This window comes from Notolepis coatsorum, assembly GCF_963971535.1.
Source record: "Notolepis coatsorum genome assembly, chromosome: 6".
Classification (NCBI taxonomy): domain Eukaryota; kingdom Metazoa; phylum Chordata; class Actinopteri; order Aulopiformes; family Paralepididae; genus Notolepis; species Notolepis coatsorum.
In genome coordinates, this window is record NC_140170.1 from 84,729,665 (window position 1) to 84,746,635 (window position 16,971).

At 44.4% G+C, this 16,971-nt stretch overlaps 1 protein-coding gene across 1 annotated transcript in view; it reads left to right on the forward strand.

The window, feature by feature from the left end:
• gnai2b (guanine nucleotide binding protein (G protein), alpha inhibiting activity polypeptide 2b) overlaps nt 1-2,903 on the forward strand; it is a 283,026-nt gene extending 280,123 nt beyond the window's left edge. Inside the window, exon 9 of the mRNA XM_084317689.1 lies at nt 857-2,903. The gene's annotated coding sequence lies outside the window, so the exon portion shown is untranslated. The remainder of the gene's footprint in view (nt 1-856) is intronic.
• Nucleotides 2,904-16,971: the final 14,068 nt, after the last annotated feature.

Here is a 16,971-nt window from a genome sequence, read left to right on the forward strand (position 1 = left end):
TGGTCGTTGCTCGCATGTGCCCCCCACTGGTCGGTCTAGGGAGGGTTGATAGATACTATCGCATGTCCCCTCCGATACATGCAGAGTCAGCCAGCCACTTCTTTTCACCTGCCAGCGCGGACTCTCATTGGCGAGGTGTAACGTGTGGGAGGCTCACACTACCCTCACCATCTCCCTTCCTCGCTGTGCAGGCGCCCTGACCGACCTGTAGGGGTCGCTGTTTACAACGACCAGATTACCACCCACCGGCTTCCCTCCCGCTCACTCTGCCAATTGAGCAAGTATGACGGCCGGCCAAGCCGGAGGCAACGCTGACAGCCGGATTCGATACCAGTGTCTCACGCGTTGGTGACAAGCGCTTAGTCCGCTGCGCCACCCGGCCGCCCTCAGCCAATGATTTTTGACGCTGTGCATACAGTTCTTTTTAGCTGTCCCCTATCATGGACGGTCGTGTTACCGTACCACACCGTCACTGAGAAGGTGAGGACGCTCTCTCCACAGTGGCTCTGTAGAAGTTGAGCATCGCCTCCCTGGACACACCAAACTTTTTAAGTTGGTGCAGGGAGTGGAGCCTCTCTTCATTCAATAGAAGAAAAATTGATTTCCAGGAAATTAAAACATCTATAAAAAAATAAAATTATATTATGCAGCATTCTTGTTTCATTTAATTGTTCAGTATTATTTTGATCATGATACGTTAGTGCCCATTCACAATGATAGATCATGAAATGTAAAATTGTGCCTCATTATTCTTGTAGCATTGGAACATAACCCTAATCTCTAGTGTCCATACATTGAATTTGTATCATATTTTTTCTATTGTAGCCTCTAAGAGCCATTTCTCCTTCTCATCCAGGACCTCCTGAGTGGCTATGAAGGCCCAAGACACAAGACCGTTTCTCCTTCTCATCCAGGACGTCCTGAGTGGCTATGAAGGCCCAAGACACAAGACCGTTTCTCCTTCTCATACAGGACGTCCTGAATGGCTATGAAGGCCCAAGACACAAGACCGTTCCTCCTTCTCATCCAGGACTTCCTGAGTGGCCATGAAGGCCCAAGACACAAGACTCCCCATAAGAGGCTGCAGCAGCCATGCAATGATTACTGCTTTTCATAATGAAAACCATGATACCATAATAGACTGAATTTCTAGGGAGCGGGGGGAGGGGTGCTGGCGTCATTTCAACACTCACTCATCCTCAACCATCACGCTCTCACTCTCACGCCCAGGGGTGTAAAAAGTACCCAGAAATTATACTTAAGTGAAAGTATGGGTAACGTCTCAAAATCGTACTCAAGTAAAAGTCAGAGTATCTGGCTAAAAACACATTTTTTATTTTTTTTTTAAACTTTGGCCATTCCGCTGGCTCTTTTTTGCGTTTATCGCATTTACTCTGGTCAAGAATGACCGACAGAAACAGGCTGAAGGGGTACAGATGGGGGGGAAGACACTCTGGGAAAGGCACGGCTGCAGTCCGGGATTCGAACTCGCTAAACCCCAGATCCGTGACGAGCACGGTTGTCCCCGGCGCCGAAATAGCGCTCGAGGTACGCGGTGAGCTACTGGAGCTCCCCGCTAAAAACACACTTGAGTAAAAGTAAAAAAGTTTCTACTTTTAAATGTGTACTAAAAAGTAAAAAAAAAAAAAAGTCTGACTGTCTATTCTTCTGATAGCAGGTGTTTAATCAAAGATACACGCTTTCTAGTCTTGCACAAGGACCAATCAGCATGGGTATGGGCGGGTTAATTTTCCATTGATGGGGATTTGATTGGCTGTTTTTAAATAAAGTGCGGCATAAAAAAAAATCTCTGAAATGTAATTGAGTAAAAATACAAGATACAAATCTAATAATACTTGAGTAAAGTACAAATCCCCCAAAACAGTACCTAAGTATTGTAGCGAAGTACAATTACTCAAGTACTTTACACCCCTGCTCACGCCTAAATACGCTCAAAATATGGTAGGAGAATCCCCAAATAACTAGGCATTTGTCTGAGGAGCACTGATCTGAGACCTTGCTGTTTTAAAATGTGGTTTAGCACAGACTTATTAGCTGGCTATTTGCAAGTGGCGAAGTAATAATTGTTGAAATGGCAAAAACATGTGATAACTATAACCCATTCTTTTGTGCTAATTGGTAAATGAAAATATAGCTAAATTAATCTTTTCTTTTCCTGGTGACCCAGGAATCTCATTAAGGGGACACAGAGGATCACTGCACCCCACTTTGATCATTTCTCTGGATGATGGATATTTTATTTGATATAAAAAAAAATTGCATTGATATTTCTCAAGTAGGACTTTTTTTGTATTCTAATATTTTACATTTAGCTTTTGTTTTGAGATTTTTCTTTAGGATAAAATGTTTTACTTTATTTTAACATATGTTTGCATTTTATGAAACTTTTGATTGCATAGAGCTTATATTTTAAAAGAAAACAAGCAAGCATGGAGAATGAAAATGGATTGAGGGAAAATCGTTTTTGTACTATGTTTACACAGAACCAAGATTCACGGCTGTATTATACCGCACTGTTCTGCATGAGTGTCCATAGATTAGCCTGTGTTCCTCACAAACTGAATAACATTCCATAAGAAAATCAGAAGAAGAAACAAAAATGTATGTGTCTCCTTTAAGATAATTTCCATACGAAATGTTTTATGTCTTTTCCTAACATTGTTCCGTTGCTTCGGTTTCATTTGTCTTTTTCAAGTCTTTTGCAGTATGTTTGTGCCTTGATATCTGTTTTTCACCTGTTCTTTGCTTTATTCATGGTGTGAATTAGGGCTATTTCTACTCCAATTCAGTTCACATGACCCAGGTTGTGGTAGATCACAATAACGAGACTTTCATAAATATTGGAAGATTCATCAGTCATAAATTGTTAAATGTAAATAAAGTTTTGGTCACTTGATCTTGTATTCTTCTGTGTGATGTATAAGAAATTATACAACGGCATGCAAATTTCTCGATTCTGATTGGCTGAAACAGTCCATTTACACGTATGTATTGCGAACAGTCCACGCTTGCTGGCCCAGGACCCGCCCACAACCGAATCACATCACATCAATCCGCCGGATCGTGTCCTAACGACTAAATATGAAGCGATTCTGTCACAGCGAATGTCTTAGTCCTTTAAACAATGTTGGATGATGTAATTGATGGGTCATGAGTCAATACAGAACAAAAGAAAAATCGCGATTGATTGATTGATTAATTTGCGATTTTCTTTCAATTTCTTTTTCCTTCTCTCTGACTGCAGCCCTCACTCTCACTGTCCGACGCTGGCTCAGTCTCCACCCACCCCCCCACCCACCCCCCCCCCCCACACACACACACACACACACACACACACACTCCTGTCTGCAACGCGGGGGATAGTCAGACTGAGAGAGAGCTGGGTGCTGCGCTGTTCTAAGTGAGCATGGCCTATTGAGTTGATTGATTGATTGATTGATTGATTGCTAATTTTATTACTGTACTGTACAACTGGTTAAGTTTAGGCCCTACAGTAGGTTTAAAAAAATAAATTAAAAAATAGGGCGAAGAAAACTTTTTTTTCCTATAGGGCAAAGAAAACTTTTTAATTTGTTTTACCTACTTTCTATAGAAGCATCTAAGAATGAAGTTCTATAGAAAGTAGGTCTGCATCCCCTTAACAATTGTGTGTATTGAGCCGTACTGTATTGTACCCATTCTGCATCTGGTAATAAAATGTTCAATCAATCATTCCAATAATACACAGTTGGATGTGTTAGTTGGTTGGATGCACTTCCGAGCTGCTTCCACATGAGGCAACTTCTCTCAATCATTCCAATAATACACAGTTGGATGTGTTAGTTGGTTGGATGCACTTCCGAGCTGCTTCCACATGGAGGCAAATTGTCTTTTTTGTAGTTGTGGGAACTACTTTTTCTGGCGGATGGTTTTTTCAATAAATCTTCGATTAATGTGTGTTTATTGTATAGAAATAAGGTTGGATGAATGTGGCAGTTGTATAAAAGCTTTACACCACTTGCAGTCGTGATTTGTGAACAATAAACCATGCCTAGGGGGGTCTAACGACCACCCCTAGGCATGGTTTATTGTTCACAAACCACTCCTGCGCGTGATGTAATGCTTAAATAAAGCTCTATTCAACCCTTTGAGATCCAAGTAACAAGCAGTGCCATGTATTAAAATACTATGTAAATGGTAAATGGACTGCATTTATATAGCGCTTTTATCCAAAGCGCTTTACAATTTGTTCCTCACATTTTACCCATTCACTCACACATTCACACACCGACGGCAGAGGCGACCACGAAAGGTGCCAACCTGCTCATCGGGAGCAATTAGGGGTTAAGTGTCTTGCTCAAGGACACATCGACATGCTGCCCGGGAGGACCGGGAATCGAACAAGGAACCTCCGGATTACCAGACGACTGCTCTACCTCCCGAGCCGCTGTCGCCCCTATGTAGTACCACACTCTGGATATGAGCTGGATATATAACTTTGGATATCAGCAGCTCAAAGTGGTTTCATGTGTCATTGCGCGTCAGACGTTGGGAAGATACAGAACAGAGAGAAGAAGAAAGAGATTAGGGAGACAAGTGAGGACGTTGAGCACTGAGCAGCTGAAGGAAGAGCTGACTGTTGGGGGTTTCAAGAGGCCGGTGGGAGGAGTGTCAGCAGAAATACGGGATGGCTAAGCAGCCGGGAGTTTGAGGAGCAGCTTGAGGAGGCCGAGGAGCTGAAGAAAGAACTCGATTGTGGGAAAAGATAGCTCCAGAGGGAGAGAGCCAATGGTCAAAAAGCATACATTTTGAAAGAAGTGCCTGCTTCTAGAGGAAGCTATTGAAGAACTCTAGGCTGGTAGAGTCAGGATGGAAGAGGAGAGGGACATGGAGAACGTAAGGTTATCCTATAACCCTAGTTATATGAATACTGGCTGAGCGTCTCGCTCTGCCTACTGCAATATCATAATCTCCAGCACCTACTGTGCCCGTGGAAACTAAACACATGCACCCTCCTGCACGTGACCACGCCACTCCCGTGCGTGCCTCTACAATAGGCAGGAAGTGGTCGCGCTTACACCCTTCCAAGTTCGAATTCCATACACGGAAAACATCCAAGGGACCTCAGGGCGCTGAAGAGCGAGACGCTCAGCCAGTATTCATATAACTAGGGTTATAGGATAACCTTACGTTATATCTCATACTGGCAATCGCGTCTCGCTCTGCCTACTGAGATAAAGGGCAGAGCGTACGCGTGGCCATGTGAAATGCACCCCCTGAGGGCCCGTAAGCCCCTGCCAGGGAGGAGGGGAGTCCGGTTCACCCGCCCGTCCTAACGAAGGGGGGGAGGCAGTCATCTACAACCAATGTGCGAAAAGGGGAACCAGGCACCCCAGAACGCACAGAGCAAGCGGGACCACGTGTGACACAGCACTCCGCGGTCCACACCCACACACTCCTGCTAGCCCACCTGATGGCGGGATGCAGGAGAGGTCCCGGACCTCAGGACTGCCTGGGAGACAGAACCCCCAGTCATGTCCATGAGGTAAAACCTAACGAAAGGACTCGGGGAGGACCAGGAGGCCGCAGCGCAGATGTCCTCCACCGAGGCCCCCCCCAACAGGGCAGCAGAGGCAGCCACACCACGAGTGGAGTGCGCCCTGACGCCCCCGGGGGGCCCTGTCCAGCCAACGTGTAGCAAAGGGCAATGCCCTCGCATAACCAATGTGACAGGCGCTGCTTGGACAGCGAGGGCCACCATAACAAACAAACAGTTGATCGGAAGCCCTGAGATCCCACGTGCGACTAAGGTAAAACCTTCAGTGCACGGACAGGACACGACAGGCGAAGGCTCGCCTCCAACTCACTTGAGATTGTATAATATAGCATTGTATAGCAGTGTACATAATGACCCAGTGCCTCATCCGTAGCTAACAGTGTATTGCACTATCACAGGACCTAGCATGTCTTACCATGCTTTTGTAAAAATCATGTACATATACCTGATATGTCTTACTCTTATTACTTGTACTATTGCACAAATGTCGCATTCTCATCCTATTGGATTCTTATTATTGTATTATTGTATTATGCACAATCGTTGCGGGCAAGACCCCCCGCATTTCACTGTATACTTGTATGTATGCCGTGACAAATACAATTCTTGACTTGACGACTTGAACTCACTAGCGTGAGGAGGAAGGCGAAACGCCTGAAGCACAATATCCCTGGAGCGATAAGAGCTCCGGATATTCTTTGGCACGAAGGCCGGATCAGGCCACAGAGTCGCCTGCTATCGGCCCAAATAGACAGGTACTCTGACCGCACCGAAAGGGCACACGGCTCACCCACGCATTTAGCGGAGGTGATGACCAAAAGGAACGCAGTCGTAAGACAGACGATCCAATGGCGCCTGCTCAAGAGGCTCAAATGGGCCCCCAACAGCCTTTCCAGAACAGTTGGAGGTCCCGACTCGGAGACAGAGAACGTTCCATAGGCTTGAGACGCCGTGCGCCAAGCAGGAAACGTCCCACGAGAGGGTGGCAGACATTATTTAGATACAGGGAACCCTGCTCCGTCGACAGATACAACACCAGGCTCACCAAACACAGACGCAGGACGTGTGGCGTGGGAGCCTCCTGACAGCACAGCATTCTCATAGACAGACCCAAGCCTAGCTAGCAACTGGGTGTCAGCCCCTGTCTCCATGAGAAGCGATATGTGGGGCCGCTTGCGCTTCACTGGAAGAACGCGGCCCGCAGCCAAAGGGGACAAATCAGAGCCTTGAGTCCCGTAGTGTAGCAGGGGGGAGTAACCGGAGAGCGTGCTGGACACAGCTAGATGGCAACGGTTTTTCAGGGCGTGCCCATCGAATATAGCAGATCCCTCGGCCGCCGAGGCTGTCGGCCTTGTGACCACCTGTTCTCTTTGTGTCCAGGTCATCTCAGGCGGGGGACACATGGCCGGGGGCCTCGCCGCAGCCGCTGGCGAGGCCGTGCTCTCACCTCTGGCTGCGTGGTGTGGGGTGGCGTGGAGCCCAGGTCAAATACCACCCGCGCCTCCGTGGACAGACCAAGGTCCACCCGCGGTGAGGGGAGCCCTGAGGAGGAGACCCCTCCCCTCCTCAAGGGGAGATTGCTCCAACCAAAGATGCCTGTGAACAACCGTTGACAGCATCCTAGCCCTCCCTGCGGTTATAGCTTGCGGCTGGGTCAAAAGTTGAATAACCTCAAAACCTTGCGCGATGGTTGACGTCGGCTGGCCCTAAGGCCCCACCACCCGACACCATTTTTGACAGAAAAGCAGCCAATTGAGCAATGTTATTAGTTGCTGCTAAATTCTGTACTGCGGCAGTATAAGCTTCATCAGCCCACTCAGCCACCTGCCGGGCCTCTTGGCGTCGGCCGGGCGGGATACCGTTCCACCATGTCAGGGCAAAGGACCGATGCCACCTGCTTCACTAAGCACGGAACACCAGTGGCGGCTGCTGACCAAAGTCTATTACTAGTGAAGCACTGCTCCACTAGTAGTCATGCAATAACCTCCACTACGGCACACCTGTGCACCCGTGTAAGGGATAAATGAATGAATGAACGAAAACTTTATTAACATATTGCAGAATGGGCTAGCCCAATACACACAATTGTTAAGGGGATGCAGACCAGAGAAAACGTTTGTCCTGTCTACATCAGGGTCCCCCATTTTCAATTAATAGATTCACAAATGCATACCTGTCCTGAGCCCTGTCGTCAGCCCATCCACCCATGTAAAGGGTAAATAAGCCTCAGCTAAACCCCCAACATTAGACACCGATTGACCGTCAGCAATGAAATGGTTAAGAGGAGGGAAGAGTGTTTATCCATTCATAACATCATAACAAAGTTCCACCTGGTTGAAGTGCATATGAGCTGCTTCCGTGGATGGAAAAGAATGAGGAAGGGTGTCAGCGTGACCACTTCCTGCCTATTGTAGAGGCACGCACGGGAGTGGCGTGGTCACGTGCAGGTGGGTGCATGTGTTTAGTTTCCACGGGCACAGTAGGTGCTGGAGATTATGATATCTCAGTAGGCAGAGCGAGATGCGATTGCCAGTATAAGATATAACGAGCCGTGGCGACACTGCTGCAGGAGCCTGAAGAAGGAACTGGTTGTCCTCACGAGGCAGCTGGATGAGACCACCACGCTGGATTAACTTCAATTGTTACAATATGATAATATTTGTCACAGTGGTTGCAATTCAGGTTCAGACGTTTCCACAGTTATGATTGATATGTTGTTGCAAAAAGGGTAGCTATGTTCTTGAGAAGCAACTAGTCCTGTTACGTTGATTATTTGTAGATGGTCAGTAATTAGGCTACAATCATGTTGAGTGCAATCTGTTATATACCGGAAGTTGGTGTGCTACTGATGTGCTATTGAGCAAATAAACATGAAAGTGTAACGAGTATTCAAGAGCCAGAACCCAAACAGTCACACAACGAGCAGAGGAATGGCGTAAAACACAAATGTGGAATACAAAGACAGGGTTGATTGTATTGGAAACAGCTGATGTCGTGACTCCTCACACCTGGATCCACTCCTGCTTGATTGAGACAGAGAGAGAGAGAGATTGGGGGGGAAACAGGGGAGACAGGGGGAGGGAAGCCTGGTGGCTTGGAGGTGCATGACAGAAAGTATCTAAACACACTGTAGCACCCACTCCACACACTTTATAGCACACACCCACTTTAAACAAACACACTGTAGCACCCACTCCCCACACTTTATATTTATTGATGAAGGATTGCACTACAACTCGTACACCTTACTGTAAATTGTACCTAAATTGTACATCATCCCATTTCTGCTTTGCACTAGATAGTACTGTACATTAGTACACTGCATAGTATTGTATATTATATGGTAACTCAGAACATTGTACATATGTCTATACTGAACACTGTGACCTCATTTTCTTCTTCTAAATTACATGCTATACTATGTTTGATACTATCTTGTCTAGCACAGTCTCTGGAGCGTAACAGTAAGAAGCATTTTGTATGAAAGTATTCTGTACTTCTGTATGACAACTATTAAAGAAACTTGAAACTTGAACTTGAAACAAACAAGTCTGTTGAGACTCAACTCATATGCAGTTGGTTTTATAGTGACACTCATACCAAATGGGGGACCCTGATGTAAACAAGACGAAAGTATTTTTCTGGTCTGCATCCCCCTAACAATTGTTTGTATTGAGCCTTACTGTATTGTACCCATTCTGCAATCTGTTAATAAAGTTTTCAATCAATCAATCAATCAATCAATCAATAGTTGATAGTATCAACATTGGACAATAATGCTTTGTTGACAGTCATAGGGGTCATGATTTATGAATGGACTGCAAATGGACTGTATTTTATATAGCGCTTTTATAGTGCTTTACAATTTATGCCTCACATTCACACATTCACTCACACATTCACACCGTGCAAGGTGCATCCTCTGGAGCAGTTAGGGACACACTGCCGGGAGGAGCCAGGAACAGGAACCTTCCGATAGTCAGACAACCACTCAACCGCCTGAGCCACTGTCGTCCCATCATGTAGAGATTTACATGATATGTTCCTGCAAAAAAGGTAGATATGTTCTTGAGAAGCAACTGACAGTCATGTTACATGTTATGTTGATAATCTATAGATGGTCAATAATACAGTAGATCTGTTTGACCTGTTTAGAGACTATGGTGCTTTTGAGTGGATTGCTGAGTTACATGCTCCAATATTGTTAGTGTAATAAAATCATTTATATATCAGTTATGTATCACCATGGTAACACTTTTGTCCTACTTAAATAATACCAATGTATAATCCAATTTATCGTCAGAGGGGAGGACAAGGAAAAAGATGGACGCTATACTGGAAAACCCCTCCCAGCCACTCTCTGAGGAGCTAGACAAGATGAGCAGCACATTCAGCCAGGGACGTGCACAGGACTTTAGAGGGGCAGGTGCTCAAAGGCTGAAAAGGGCACTACACTTGTGTGTATATATTAACCGAGCGCGCGCACGCACTTTTTAAGCGCCATTTTCGGGCGGGGGGCCCCCTTTTTATCCTTTTTGGGGGGTTTTGGTGATCTAATATTGAATATTGAACTATAATAATCAGTGCAGGAGCTCACTTATCCTTGAAAGACACTTTTATCACTGACTTAAAAGGCCCATACATCTCCATAAATGTTCAGGGGGGAGGGAATAAGTGCTTACCCTACAGACCCCAAGAAGTGCTGTATATTCTGTATTGTTTAATATAAATGCATTTTTTTATTCCAATCCCGATTTGTATTTGAGATTCCCAAATCCCATCGGACTTGACTGCTTCGTGTCCCTCAATGAGTGTAATACCAGCATTCAACTGTAATGGCCACAGCGGTTTCTATCATCATCATCATCATCACCACCCACGCTATGCATAAAATATATAGGTCCGCGGAGAGGCACACTGAGGAGGCCGTGCAAACTGCAATGGAATATGGGGCATCTCTCTCTCTTTACCTAATATTTTTATTCTATCCTGACATTTTTCAGTTGGAAGGGCAGTCTATATGCGTAACGGTAAAAAATAAAAAGAATAAAAAATGTTTTAAATATCTTTTCAAAAAGGGCACTTTTTTGATGAGGCTCAAAAAGGCAGGTGCTCAAGCACCCCTTGGCCTCTATGTGTGCACGTGCCTGCATTCAGCCATAGACTAACCCCCACACGACACACCACAGACCGCCTCGGACAGTCCTTTGTGCCACTAGCCATCTGGCTCCACAACTGTGGGCACGGACTAGGAGAGCTAACAGCTGGTTTGACTTGAGAACTGTTAGGACTACCAGACTCTTAATAATAAACACTGCACGGACTGTGGCTCAGTGTGTTACTACGGTTTGGACCATGTATACTATCATCACTATTACTACTGTCTGATTGAATCCTGCCATTCACTACTGTTTACTGGAAAGTAATCAAGTGATTAGTTAAACATTTCATTTTCTATTTTGTCATGTTGACTGCGTGACCTTCTAAGGTTCTCAACAAAGTTGCCCCCCCCTCCCCCAGCTATAGATTGTCAGAGTGAGATATCCATGTCATCGTCAGTGGACAGACCATTAGCCCAGGGGGAGATGTGCTGATCAATGGCATATTTCACTACAAGGTCGTCGGTCCTGGGAAAGGGGTGCGTTGGTGAAGTGGCCAGGAATGACATAGGCAAGAGGGATGGAAGAAAAACATATACTGTGTGTTCCGGAGTTCCCCTGAACTGTATAACACACAACATTAAACATACCACGATCTTGGCAGGAAAAGTAATGCATGGCGAGATGTCAGCAATCAGACGGGGCTGCCAGAAACCAGAGGTCCTCTGCCTCTGGCCTTAATGACTTCCGCCCTGTTGCACTCACCTCCATCATCATGAAGTGCTTCGAGAGGCTGGCCCTGGCTCATCTCAAATCTGGCCTTTCACCCTCAATGGATAAACACCAATTTGCCTACCGTGAGAACAGGAGCACGGAGGACGCCATCTCCTCGGTGCTACACTCCGCTCTCTCCCACCTGGATGACAGCAACACCCATGTGAGAATGCTGTTCATCGACTTTAGCTCAGCATTCGACACCATCATCCCCCAAACTCATCTCCAAACTCTGTGACCTTGTGGAAACCAAAGACCTCAACATCAGATTGAGCTGCAACTGGATACTGGACTTCCTGACCAACAGACCCCAGTATGTTAGGTTAGACAATGTCACCCTCACCCTGAACACTGGCGCCCCAGAATAAAATAGAATAGAAATCATTTAATAATCCAGAGGGAAATTCCGCGAAGAGGGTTGTGTCCCCTCCTCTACTTCTTCTTTACCCATGACTGCACTCATGTACATGGCTCCAATACCATCATCAAGTTTGTAGATGACACAACAGTGGTGGTCCTCATCAGCCCACCTGTCTCCTCTGAACTTCTACTAGTGAGCCATAGAAAGCATACTCACTAACTGTATCACAGTCTGGTATGGTAGCTGCACTACCTCAGACCAGAAAGCACTGCAACGAGTGGTGAAAACCAGCCAACGCTTTCACCAGCCAACGCATCACCGGTACATCACTCCCTGCAATTGAGCCTATTCATCACAAACGGTGTCTGGGGAAGGCACGCAGTATTGTCAAGGACACCTCTCACCCCAATCACGGACTGTTTGCCCTCCTTCCCTCTGGGAGGCACTATAGGAATCTCTGTTACAAGCAGCGGTGCGTTCCTGATATCAACTCTGATTGCACGCACGCTAATGACGCCACGCGCGCTCCCGCGCATGCGCATAAATGTCCCCTCGCTTGAGCACAGACTAAAGACAGTGCCTAATTGCCTCTACGAATGGAATGTAACACATTTCATTCACAAGTTATGTGTGAATGTATCTGAGAACGTATTTAACACACCTGACGACCGGCGCTATTGATATGCAAAGTAGCCCAGGTGGGTACTTATAGCGAGTTGGTGAGTGCAGCGCATTCCTGTGTGCGTGCACGCGCTTCTGCTCAAATATTTGGCTGCAGCCTCGTCCCATGAAGAACGCATCCCTGGTTACAAGTCAAGCAGGCTCAGGAACAGCTTCTTCCCCTCAGCTGTCGTCTCACTGAACTCTGTAGGTGACATTTAATCACTTGCTACACTGTAGATTGTTAACATACTAATAACCAGGGGTGTAAAGTACTTGAGTAATTGTACTTCGTTACAATACTTAAGTACTGGTTTGGGGGATTTGTACTTTACTCGAGTATTATTAGGTTTGTATACTTTGTACTTTTACTCCATTACATTTCAGAGGAAAAAAACATACTTTTTACTGCTTAAAATGCAGACCTACAAAGTACAAAGTACAAATCTCACAGGTCCAACCATTTTGATTCGTATATTTTAATTGTTTATCTGGCCGAACTAACGTTAACGCTATTAATCCTGCGACCGCAGGTAAACAGCCAATCAAATCCCCATCAATGGAAAATGAACCCGCCCATACCCATGCTGATTGGTCCTTGTGCAACACTAGAAAGCGGGGTCTTTGATTAAACACCTGCTATCAGAAGAATAGACAGTCAGATCCGCATTATGCTGTGGTTAATATTGTGATATTAATATTCAGGGTACTCCAGTATTCTGTCTTTAATATTGTGATATTATTCAGGGTACTCCAGTATTCTGTCTTTAATATTGTGATATTATTCAGGGTACTCCAGTATTCTTCCTTTAATATTGTGATATTATTCAGGATACACCATTCTGTTTTTAATATTGTGATATTATTCAGGATACACCATTCTGTTTTTAATATTGTGATATTATTCATGCTGTGATGTGAATGCCGTCCATGTTAGAGAATGTTCAATGGAGAAGTGCATTAAATAATTTTTATGCAAAAAAAGTGTCCTCTGTTCTTTCATTTCAGCATTGTCTATCGCAGAACACATTCCATTGTGGGCAGAGTGTCTGCTTGGTTTCATTCCAGCCTTGCCTAAACACCAGCTGATGATTTCACTAATTGGCTCACCTCTTCAAGTAACTCACCTGGTGCAATGTGTATACCGGTAGTTAATATGAAAACTTGGCCCACGATGGAATGAGTTTGAGACCACTGGTCTATCCCTTTAAAAAAAATTACTTTTACTTTTTAGTACTTAAGTACATTTAAAAGTAGGACTTTTTGACTTTTACTCAAGTGTGTTTTTAGCCAGATACTTTGACTTTTACTTGAGTCAGATTTTGAGACGGTACCCATACTTTCACTTAAGTATAATTTCTGGGTACTTTTTACAACGGTGCTAATAACACACTGGTTAGATGCCAACTTTTTTTTCATTGTACTGTAGGGGAGAGTGGGGTAAGAAGTGCCAATTTTTACTTAAAGTGCCTTTAAAGCAAGGGGATTACAGTAATGCCCCCAAACTAAAATATGTACATATAGTTTAGGATGTTGTGCATCCCTGGGGACAATCACTTTGGATCTTAAATAAATTGTTTAATAAATATAGCTTTAGAAAAAAAAGTGATTTTGTGGCACAACTTGCCCCCGGTGCGGGGTAAGTTGTGACCAGTGTTGCGTTCCTCATGGGACGGGGTTGCACGCCGTGCAACCGAAGTTTTGTGAGCAGAAGCGCGTGCACGCACACACACGGATGTGCACGGCACGCGCGTGCACACAGGAATGCGCTGCACTCGCCAACTCGCTAAGTACTCGCCTGGGTTACTTTGCATATCAATAGCGCCGGTCGTCAGGTGTGTTGAATACGTTCTCAGATACATTCACACAGAACTTGTGAATGAAATGTGTTACATTCCATTCCTAGAGGCAATTAGGCACCGTCTTTAGTCTGTGTTTAAGCAAGGGAATATTTATGCACCTTAATCCTCTCCGTTCTGCCCTTAACCAAATCCGTAGCATTAACAACCCCTGCCACAAAGGCCACAATATTCAATTTCTCCTCCCACACTCTCTTTTTAACCTCCTGCACTACCCTCTCTGCCAAATGCCCCAACCCCCTGTTCCTTACCTTGATCTCCCTGACCTACCACCCTAGCTGCCTCTGCATACGACATCTTACCTTCCCTTCTCACTCTCTGAACCACTACCTCCCTTTTCATCACCTCACCACCCCTAAACGCTACACTATGCTCCCCATCACAACTACAACACCTCGGCCCCACTCCCTCTCCACACTTCCCATAATCATGTTCCCCGCTACATCTTGCACACCTCAGCTTCTTCCTACACGTAACGGCTATATGCCCAAACTCTTGGCACCTGTAGCATCTCAGCAGGTTTTGAACAAACTCCCTAACCCTAAACACCATATACCCTATAAATACCTCTTTTGGACTAACCTCATCTTCAAACTGAATTACTATCGTCCCTGTCTCCTTCTTCTCTGCTCCTCTTCTCATCCTTTCCGCACTCTTGCCCCTTGGCACAAATTACCCCACTCTCCCCTACTTAACAATACATTTTAATCTAATCTTTTCATGAATGGATCATAGCAGAATTTCATATATCACTTATATATAATAGATTTTCTTATTGTCAACATAACCTTGTGGGCTTTGTCCGGGCAAGCATCGTGGAGAGGTGAATTCTAAAGCCTATACAGAGATCATGAAGATCTTTGGACAAACTTTTTTTTTATCTTAATAAAAATGGTCAATCAGTCAATCAATCAATCAATCAATCAGGTAATAAAATTATAGTACAGTGGAAAAGTAAAAATAAAAATAGGCAGTGTAAACAATATAACAATATAATTAACTCTGAATATGCACATATTGATTGATTGATTGATTGATTGATTGAAAATTGTATTAACAGATTGCAGAATGGGAACAATACAGTACAGCTCAATACACACAATTGTTAAGGGGATGCAGACCAGAGAAAGACTTTCGTCTTGTTTACATCAGGGTCCCCCATTTTCAATTAATCATAACATATATGACATACATGACATAAAGATAGACAGTACTGCTACATCTAGACATTTATGACATACCAGATCTACAAATACAGTACTGTCTGTGATACAAAAAGGGTCTAAAAAAGAGAGTATATACATTTGAGGGGGAAGAAACTGTACATTGGAGGAGGTTGGGTAGGTGGGGTGGGGGGGGAGAAACTGTACATTGGAGGTGGTTGGGTGGGTGGGGGGGGGGGGGGGGGGTTGGGTAGGCGGGGGGCAAGTATGGGCAAGTAGGCAGTGTAAATAGGTCAAGGTGCAAGATGGGGGTATGTATGCCCTCTCAGTTATATTTGCCTTACAATAAATATAGTTAAAATATATATATATAATATATATAATCTAATATATATAATCTAAAAATGCTAAATCTATGCTCTGATGAAGTAAGTATATACAGTATACACATAATGTGCAGTATGCATAAGGTATGTATGCCGTGATATACTTCGTTCATACGCTATACATTGTCCGTTTAGGTAGTCTGTTTAGGTGGGAGTCAGACACACTGTGATAGAAGTTCCTAGTATGGATGTCCTTGGATGTCTGGCAGCGGTCCGTGCCCACTGTTGTGGAGCCTGATGACCGCTGGTATGAAGGTATGCAGGACTGGCCAAGGAGGTTAGTTGATAATAGATGGCTAGTAAGTACAATGTGGCATCTGTTATATAGTTCATGTGCTATTGATGCGCTACTGAGATGCACCAAACACACATCTAAAACTATTACATAATTGAGATTCAACCGATATTCCCTCCCCGCCGTATGTATATTTCTATCCCACCCACCCACCCCCTCCTAATGTACAGTCCCCTCCCCATCATATGTATATACTCTGTCAGGATCTAGGGGTAACAGTACTGTATATTTGAATACCGTTTATGTCACAAATGTATCAGTACTAAATACCTATATGTCCCTATGCCATAAATGTCATGTATGTTGTGTATGTCATAAATGTCTATATGAATTGAAAATGGGGGACCCTGATGGAAACAAGACAAACGTCTTTCTCAGGTCTGCATCCCCTTAACAATTGTGTGTATTGAGCCGTACTGTATTGTACCCATTCTGCAATCTGTTAAATAAAGTTTTCATTCATCCATTCATTCATTCATTCATTCATTCATTCATTCATACACAGTTGACTTTAGAGTGACACTCAATTGATGAGTCACTAGTAGTAGTAAGTTGAGTGACAACATTGGATTTTCCAAATAAAGAATTACCCATAAAAGTTAAATAAATAAGTATTTCAAAGTAATACTGCTTTGAGTGTCTAGAAAAACAGAAAAGCGCTATATAAATGCAATTAATTATTATTATTATTATTTCTGCTAGCAGTGGAAGTTCCCAGGCTTTCAGATAAGTGATATAGCCACAAGGTGGCGATATATCTACTGCTACTAGTATGCCGTGCGGTGGTCACCACTGCAATGCAACTCTGGCCAGACTA